General features: G+C 41.9%; 1 protein-coding gene across 15 annotated transcripts in view; it reads right to left on the minus strand.

The window, feature by feature from the left end:
- NAB1 (NGFI-A binding protein 1) overlaps nucleotides 1-6,923 on the minus strand; it is a 90,487-nt gene extending 83,564 nt beyond the window's left edge. For 7 of the 15 annotated variants that reach the window (XR_002784539.2, XR_010322266.1, XR_002784537.2 and 4 more), the window contains exon 1: nucleotides 6,719-6,920. The gene's annotated coding sequence lies outside the window, so the exon portion shown is untranslated. Of the gene's footprint in view, nucleotides 1-6,079; nucleotides 6,239-6,718 lie in introns of all 15 variants that reach the window. The other 8 variants (XR_002784540.2, XM_023542713.2, XM_064286888.1 and 5 more) reach the window with 5 other exon arrangements.
- Nucleotides 6,924-8,100: the final 1,177 nt, after the last annotated feature.

The raw sequence follows: 8,100 nt of genomic DNA on the forward strand, positions 1-8,100 counted from the left end.
CTACAGTAGCACCTGCTATGTTAAACTACACTGCACCAGATAGAAGGGCTTCTAGAAAGCGTCTGAGTTGGAAGAAAGGAAACTAACTTTCTCATCATACACCTAACTTAACCGCTCCACAGGCTTTCAACTCAAAGAGTATACGGGAAAAAAATACATATGCACACATATACACACCAATTCTCTTTTATAAGGTAGTTATAACCTTGCAAGGTTTATGGTGTCATCAATTAACTTACCATATGCACTCAACAGATTACGGATAGAGGAAACACTACGTGAGGAAATCTAGAAAATAGCTTTTAAATCTTTTATGAGTCATGAGGAAACACATATATATATGTATGTATGTATGTATGCGTGTGTATGTATTCATTTGTATAAGATCCAAAGAGGTTTTATTCTAAGTCATTGATTTTAGAAAATATTAATTTTTCAAGTTTTATCTTTCTCATCTTTACCCAGAAAGAAAGGAAACCCCCTAGTTCTTAAGAGAAAGCTCTATGTACTGGAAATAAAGTAGTAGTTCAGAATATAATCTCACCATGAGGACTGACAGAACCAAGTGTACATTTCCAAAGTCAAGATGAGAGATCACAGATAAATAAGTAAAATATTCGGAGTGCTAGGAGGCTACCTAAAGGCACACACTCACTGCTGTGAAAGGAGTTTCCTTCTCCCTTCAGCTTTTGCTTTAGGACAATGTTTCAGTTTCCTACAAAAGACTGCTGTGATAATTTAAACACCCACCACGTCATACGTTAACTTGATGTGATCGAAAACTTTTATGAGATGAGATTTTGTTTTCACAAACTATCCATTCATGCTTCAACATGAAGGTCAAACGAGTCAAGAGACAGCTTCTACCTGCAGTTCTCCAGCCTGAAGTAAATATAAAATGGATCCCAACACAACACTACTGTATACACAAGCAGCTAATAGTATAGTAAATCAACTCAGCTGAAAACTACTGTTACCCGGCCTTTTCAAGACATCCTGAAACACCCATGCTGAGTTTTAAGAATTCCACAGTTTAAGAGAAACCAGTTACTCATTCCTACTGCATTCAAAAGCTAATCCAGAGGCCTTGCTGCCGGTGGACAGCAAATCTCCACTTAACACCTGTTCAAATGTTCTAGGCTGAGGAAAATAAATTCAGTATTAATTAAACAACAATGAATTAGCTTAAGGCCACTTGTTACTGTTTGATAATCCTTGGTCTATTTTATTTATTTTGCTTTAGATGAAGGTTTCCTTGGTCTATTTTAAATGACAGTGATTTGTTCTGAACCCTTAAAAAACCTCCCTTTGGCTCTTCAAGCGGTAGGCTCAGTCATTTGCCAGATTCGAACTATGCTGAGTGAAATAAGGAGCAGGATGGTAGAAAAAACTTAATTGGTCAACTCCTGCTGTGTCCTTGAACCACAACGAAGCACTCTAATACGGCTATGGGAAACACAAAATTTCCTTGACATTCTCCAAGCTGGGGTGTGGTGATTTAGGGTAGGGAAGGGGCCTTTTATGGTCACCAGGGAAAAGAAGTTCCTTGAAACTGCCTCAATCCGTTCGAAAAGGCTTCAGCCTGCCTTCTAGACCCATCACTCTGTCAAAACTCTGAGTACCTACTGTGTTACCACCAACCTCTCTCTTATTACTCTCTGCACATGGTACACCTCCTTCTTGAAATGGTCTTCATCTGACTTCAGTAATATTGTATTATTTTGTTTTCCCTAACTTTCCCAAATGTGTCAGGCACTGAGCCACTCCTGGGGATACAGAGAAAAGGTGGTCTTCCATGGAGAATCGGTTTAGAAGGAGACAGAGAGACAAGTAAACAGGCACTTAAAGCACTGTGATAAAAGCTAAGTAAAGTGCTTCAAATAAGGAACCATGGGAACAGAAGAGACCTTGTTCTGCAGAACAGGTTACTTATGTTATAAGCTCCCTGAGGATAGGGATTATGTCTTATCCTTATCTTCTACCCACCTCCCCACTCCTAGCAAAGTGTTCCGTGTACAATGACATCTCTATAAAGATTGCTGTTCACGTCAGAATCTGATCAGCAGCCTCTTTTTATATTTCAAAAGGGACCCCCGTCTGTGATGAATTGTTAATCTGATAATGGCACGTTCTGCTGCTTTACCCTCAACCCTTTTCATTCTCACATTCTCAGTATGTCCTCTTTCTTAGAAAGCTATATGGACTCCCATAACATAGCTATTTTTCCAAGAGATCAAAGGATGATCTCCCAAACAGAGAAACTATATGTATGTAGTGCTATAACACACGTACTGTGTGAGTCCAGCCCCAAAACCAGCATTTCAAGAGTTCAAGTTTAGTCATGAGAAGAGCCTATGTATTTTTTTCTTCTGTTCCTATAGACAAAAATGTAGTATTAGTTATTCCCAAATAATAAATATCTGTCTTATAAATGTTCATTATATTCGAATAGATTCACGATCACTACCCTCTTGAGTCTTCTACACTCCTTGCTGTACAAATCACTGTTTTAAAAAGATACATGATGATAATATTAATAACAACCAAAACCCAAACCCATTGCCGATTCCAACTCATAGTGATAAAGCAGAACTGCCCCACAGGGTTTCCAAGGCTGTAATCTTTACAAAAGACTGCCAGCCACATCTTTCTCCCAAGGAGTGACTGGTAGGTTTGAACTGTTGACCCTTCTGTTAGCAGCTGAGTGCTTTACCACTGCTCCACCAGGGCTCCTAATATTAATAATAAATGCTGTAATTTTTATATAGTGTGTATACACCCTATATGAAGTCTATGGTACTCCAAAGCAGAGATCTTTCTAGGAGTAGGGAGAACCCAAGGGCAAAATCCCATTAAGGCCTGACTTATTTATGCAGAGAATTATAAACGCCTTCCCCCAACACAGCCTTAAATTTTTACTTTAAGATTATCTGAGTTAACAGCAACCTCTTACAGACATTAAAAAAAAAAAAAAATGTGAAAAACCTTAGGGAAGGTTAAAAGCCCATGAATCATTCAGATTAAAGGTGAATTACTTCTACCCGATTGTTTTCCTCTTAACATCAAATGGGATCCACTGCACACTAAAGGAATGAAAGACTGAGATGGAAAACTGGGAGGAAGGAAATAGAAAATGTGAGGGCAGAGACTACATTTAAAGTCTCTGAAGTACTGCCAAGTTTGGGGAAGCGTAGCAATGGGGAGAAGGGTGCAATGGGTATACTACAGGTTGAAAATGAAAAGGCAGAATTTGACTTAGGAAACAATCTTAAGCCTAGGAAATGAATTCTTCTTACTTTTGTACTAGGTCTAGAACCCAGAACTCAAGCTATAACAATTTAAATATAGTTCAGTTACATCATAGGTTACTCAAGATTGCATGGAGTTGGCTTAGGTACTAACTCAAGTGTACAATGTGTTTCAAGTTCCAAACAATTTACCTAGACAACATTTAATAGTAGGCATTTAGTGATTTACCTTAAGACACTTCTGGATCTTATTACTGTCAATGCTATAAACTAAACATACAGTTTTTAATGAATTAATGGTAATCTTGGAAACTAAAACGTCCTCCCCTACTGATTCTTTTCTAAATTAAATCTGCAAAAATTTCTTAGAAATTCCTTAACATTTTAAGTATTAAATAATGTGTAAGTTTAAATTTAGCTATCAAAATTAGGAAATATAATTCAGATTTATTTTGCCATTAACAATTAGAAGGCATTTGTTTAATTACAATACTAAGCAATATTAGTACTTCATAAAATAGGGCTGAATATTCCTCAATCAACCAACAGTCAAGTCATTCAAGAAACATTAAATGACCCCTGAGCACCTAGTATGTATGCAATACATACATAAATTTTTAACATTTTTCAGAAAATCTCTTTAAAAATCATTATTAAGATGCCATGCGATTAACATGCAGTCCCCAAATACAATGCATTGAGAAATGACAACCTATTATGAAAGCTTAATGGTATGTTTTAGCTATGAGAGTTCTGATAAAATTAGGATTATTATTTTTTTTCCAACATCAACTTCTCCACTTTCCCACTTGTTCCATTATTAAGTTTAAGGGAGTATATTCTACTTTTGTACGAGTTATTAAGTATGTCTGACCTAAAAGAAAATTTGTATTTAACAGCTGTAGTGTTCTTCACTCTACTACTCAAAAGAGTAAAAGCAGCAGGTAAGATAAAAATAAGTCCAAAGCAAAAGGGCTAGCAAGCCTACATTACCCTTGAGTGGATACTATTTATTCTGGAATATATATACTTAAGAAACTTCATAATGAAATATGCATAGACAAACTGATTATACATTAGTAGAACTTTAAACTATTCAAAACATATTATAACAGGGTCACTTCTGTCAAAGTAACAAAAAATATATCATGGTTCTGTGATATCCATAATACGGCTTTACATTTGAAGGTAAATTTTTATAGAACTTTCATTTCCAATAATGCACATGAATAGCACCAACCAAACCACTACAAGCTGATTATAATGGAATAGATGAGGCCTAAGGCTTAAGGCAGACTCTAGCCAACATACACAAAAATGTGACACACTTTTATTTCTGTCCAACCATCTTTTAAATTTTTTAAATTTATGAAACAAATTCAATGGTTCTCCCCTTTGTAATACATAAATTTCTTCTTTCAAAGCATCCACAGTGCAAACCCCAGAAATCTTTAATAATAAACCAGTATGTTTTTTTTATGTTCATAGTTAAAGTGTAATTAAAGAAAAAAACAAAAAACTAATGTTTCCACTGAATCTCTGGACAACATCAGGGAAAATGAAAATCTATTGACTTTCCCACAGTGCAGTGGATGTTATTTGCTAGTAAAAAAAAAAAGAAAAATTTTAAAGGCAACAAATCTAAATTTGATTTAGCTGAGATTATTCAATTTTATTAAAAATTGCAAAATAAAACTAGATTTAACTTATTTACTAAGACATTTTAGCTCACTAAATTTCCTATCAACGATAAAATTCCTAAGGATTTTTGTCATTTGAATTACATCAACAATTAGCCGGCAGAATGAAATAAAATTAAAATGCCTCAATGATATTTTACTATTATTGCTATTATTATTATCATCATTATTGATACACTTGCTTTTAACAGGCGATCACCAGAGCCAGGAACACCAAATTTCTCCAGTACACAATGGCATTAAAATGAGATACTAACTTTTGTGCAAGATAGTAAAAATAATGAAATTAAAACTAGCAATCTTCCAAAGATTCCCTGAAATTATTTTCTTTCAAGGTCTATTTTTCCTCTATCTAATGGCGAAAGAGGGGTAAAGAAGGCTGACCTTGCCAGTCATCTACAAATTCTCAAGGGAAGCAGCCTTATTTGCACGTTAATATTTATAAAGACAAAATAATTTTTAGGAATTAATAAAAGGGCAATATTAAATGTCTCATAATACAAATATGGACCAAAAAAACGATATCCCTGAATCTTAATAAAAAAAAAAATAATAGCCACTTTAATTTGCACTTAGATCAGAAACAGCTTTTAAGTCTTCAGGAAGATAACAGCCTCCAAACAATACAGAGGAAGCAAATCTTACGCATCCTCTCTTCCAGTGTTCCTCCTTAAAACTCACACACAAATTATGAAATATAATCGGGTATGTTGCACAGTGGAAAAAAAACTCAAAAAAGTGAAAATCTAAGCAGGTAATTCATAGCGTGCACATTTCCCTAACAAAACAGCTAAGCATTTCCTACGTGACTAATCCGTTTTAAATTCGGTTCCTCTGTGCCTATGCAAACTAATATTACCTATTAAGACTGCCAAAATATTTTTAAACAAGATCTGAGAATTTTCCTCTCAGCTTCTGATCTTTGCACTCCTTAAGTTTGCAGACACGTCACTGGCAAACCAATTGGTAGTGACAGGTTACTCCAAATCGACTGTTTGGGATGAATTTTTAAATTGACAGCCACCCCCAAATTTTCCATGCTCCCCGAATCTCAGAGAGTGAGGGATAAGTATGTGCAAGTCAAATATTTGATGACACTTCCAATGTTTCTCCACGAATAAGGTCACACACCTCTACATCCAAGGGTAGTACGTCGCTCTTGTGTTTGCAAATTCCACATTCGGCCTTAGCAAGCACAATGAATCGCTTGCTTCCCTGCACCGCGGTGCCAAGTTTCTTTTCTGGAAGCTACTTCAAAGCAAAACTCTCCTTCTGCTTTTAAAACGAAAACTACATTTGGAAGAGAAGGATTCCCACGGGGGGAAAAAAAAATTAAGCGTAAGTGCAGCACTTTTACAAAGTAAACAAACAAAAAGCCTGCCCCTGCCGAAGGTCGCTGCAAAAACTCTAGCGCCAGTGCGCGCACACAACGCAGAACACACCGCACACTGCACACCATGACTCTCCGGACGCCGCGCGATGACCCCAACCCAGTTAATGGAATAGACAAGACAACCCCAGCTTTCCCGGAGGGAAAGCGCACAAGCCCCAGCCGCTGCCGCGCTCCCCACTTCCTGTGGCCCCTGCACCGAATTTCTCCCGGAATCGCCCAAACCCTAAGCCGCCCTCGCTTTCCGGCGGGGAGCAGCGCGCAATCCGCGCCCCCCTTCACGTCCCTGCGCGGCCCGGCCACTCCGCCGACCCAAGTTTGCCCGCGATCGCACCAGCAGAAACGCGCCCCGCACTCGAGGACAGGGAGTGGGTACGTACGCGGCCAGCGGCTGCAGCGGTCTTCGCACGCTGTCCGCGGGCTGCTCAGCCCCAACTCCGAAGTGACGGCCCCCGGCTCTCCTCAGGCGGCGACGGCCAGGACGCCCCCGCTCCCATCGAGGGGGGAAGGGACGCTGGTGGACGCGCTCTCCCCGCTTCCCTCCAGCTCCGGCCCGCCGCTTCTGCAAGCCCGCCCCGACGGCGCTCGTTCGGCCGCGGCGGCGGCAGCTCCTCCAGGCTGGGGCGCGCGGGCGGCGGCGGCGACGCCTCCCCCGCCGCGCCCTCTCCCCTCCCCCCTCCCTCCGGGCGCGCTGCACCCTCCTCCTCCCCCGCCCGCCTCCGCCGCCGCCTGCACCCCCGCGCGCTGTCACGTTGGGAGATTCCACTCTTGCTACATTCGCCGCTCCGGCTCCCGCCCACGCGCGGCCGAGTGACGCAGATCCCGGCGTGGGCCACCGCGGGGCGGGGGCGGGGGCGGTGGCCGCCGGGGCCGGGGCTCGGCCTCTTCCCGCCACCCCCTCCGCGGAATTCAGAGGGCGGCCCATTCACACGGCAGCTGGGAGGAACCAAGTGGGCGCCTGGGAGGGGGCGGCGCCTGCGAGTCCCGCTCCGGGCGGGGGGAGGAGGCGGGAAGGAGGGAGACGGGGGCGGAGGGAGAAAGGAGACAACGCCTCGGGCCTGCTCTCCAGCTGCGGAATGAACCGGGAAGGCTTGCAATTTAAAAAAAAAAAAAAAAAATTTTTTTTTTAACGTGTGAGGTTCCCAATATAGTATTTCAAAGAGCACACACAGCCAAGTCCAACATACCCCGGGAGGCAGATTAAAAAAAAAAAAACAAAGAAAACGCGCGCCCTGCCCACTAATCTGGGCGCCGGGCTCGCCCCCGCAGGCTCCGCGCGGAGGTGGGCGAGGCCGGTCGGCCAGGTGCGCCCGCAGCCCAGCGGGCTGAGCTGTCCAGCGGGAAGTCGGCTTTGACCTCGCGGAGGAGGAGGGGCGGCAGGTGTGCTCGGCTGGAAGAAGCACCGGCGGTTCTGAGAGAATCTCGGCCTCGCCCCTGTCGCCCCCGCCCATCACCGACTTGGCCTTGGGAGGGTGAGGAGGGGGCAGGAATGGAAACTAACAAACTCGAAGCGCGGCTTTGAAAACTGTCTCGCTCGCGGCATAACGTAGTTCCCACATTCTCAATCCTCCTGAAAACCTGCCTATTATTTTATTGGTTAATATTTTCTTTTTCCATGGTATAAAAATCCGACGGCGCTAGTAGAGCCTTAAAAAAAAAAAGAGCCTTGGGGTGTGTCAAATAGAGTTCCTAAGGCATGCTACAGGATTTTTTAGTTTGATTTGCGTAAAGTGTTCTAATCAAAGAAAGTGTTAAAACACCT

The sequence above is a fragment of the Loxodonta africana genome, chromosome 6 (genome assembly GCF_030014295.1).
Source record: "Loxodonta africana isolate mLoxAfr1 chromosome 6, mLoxAfr1.hap2, whole genome shotgun sequence".
NCBI classification, from domain to species: domain Eukaryota; kingdom Metazoa; phylum Chordata; class Mammalia; order Proboscidea; family Elephantidae; genus Loxodonta; species Loxodonta africana.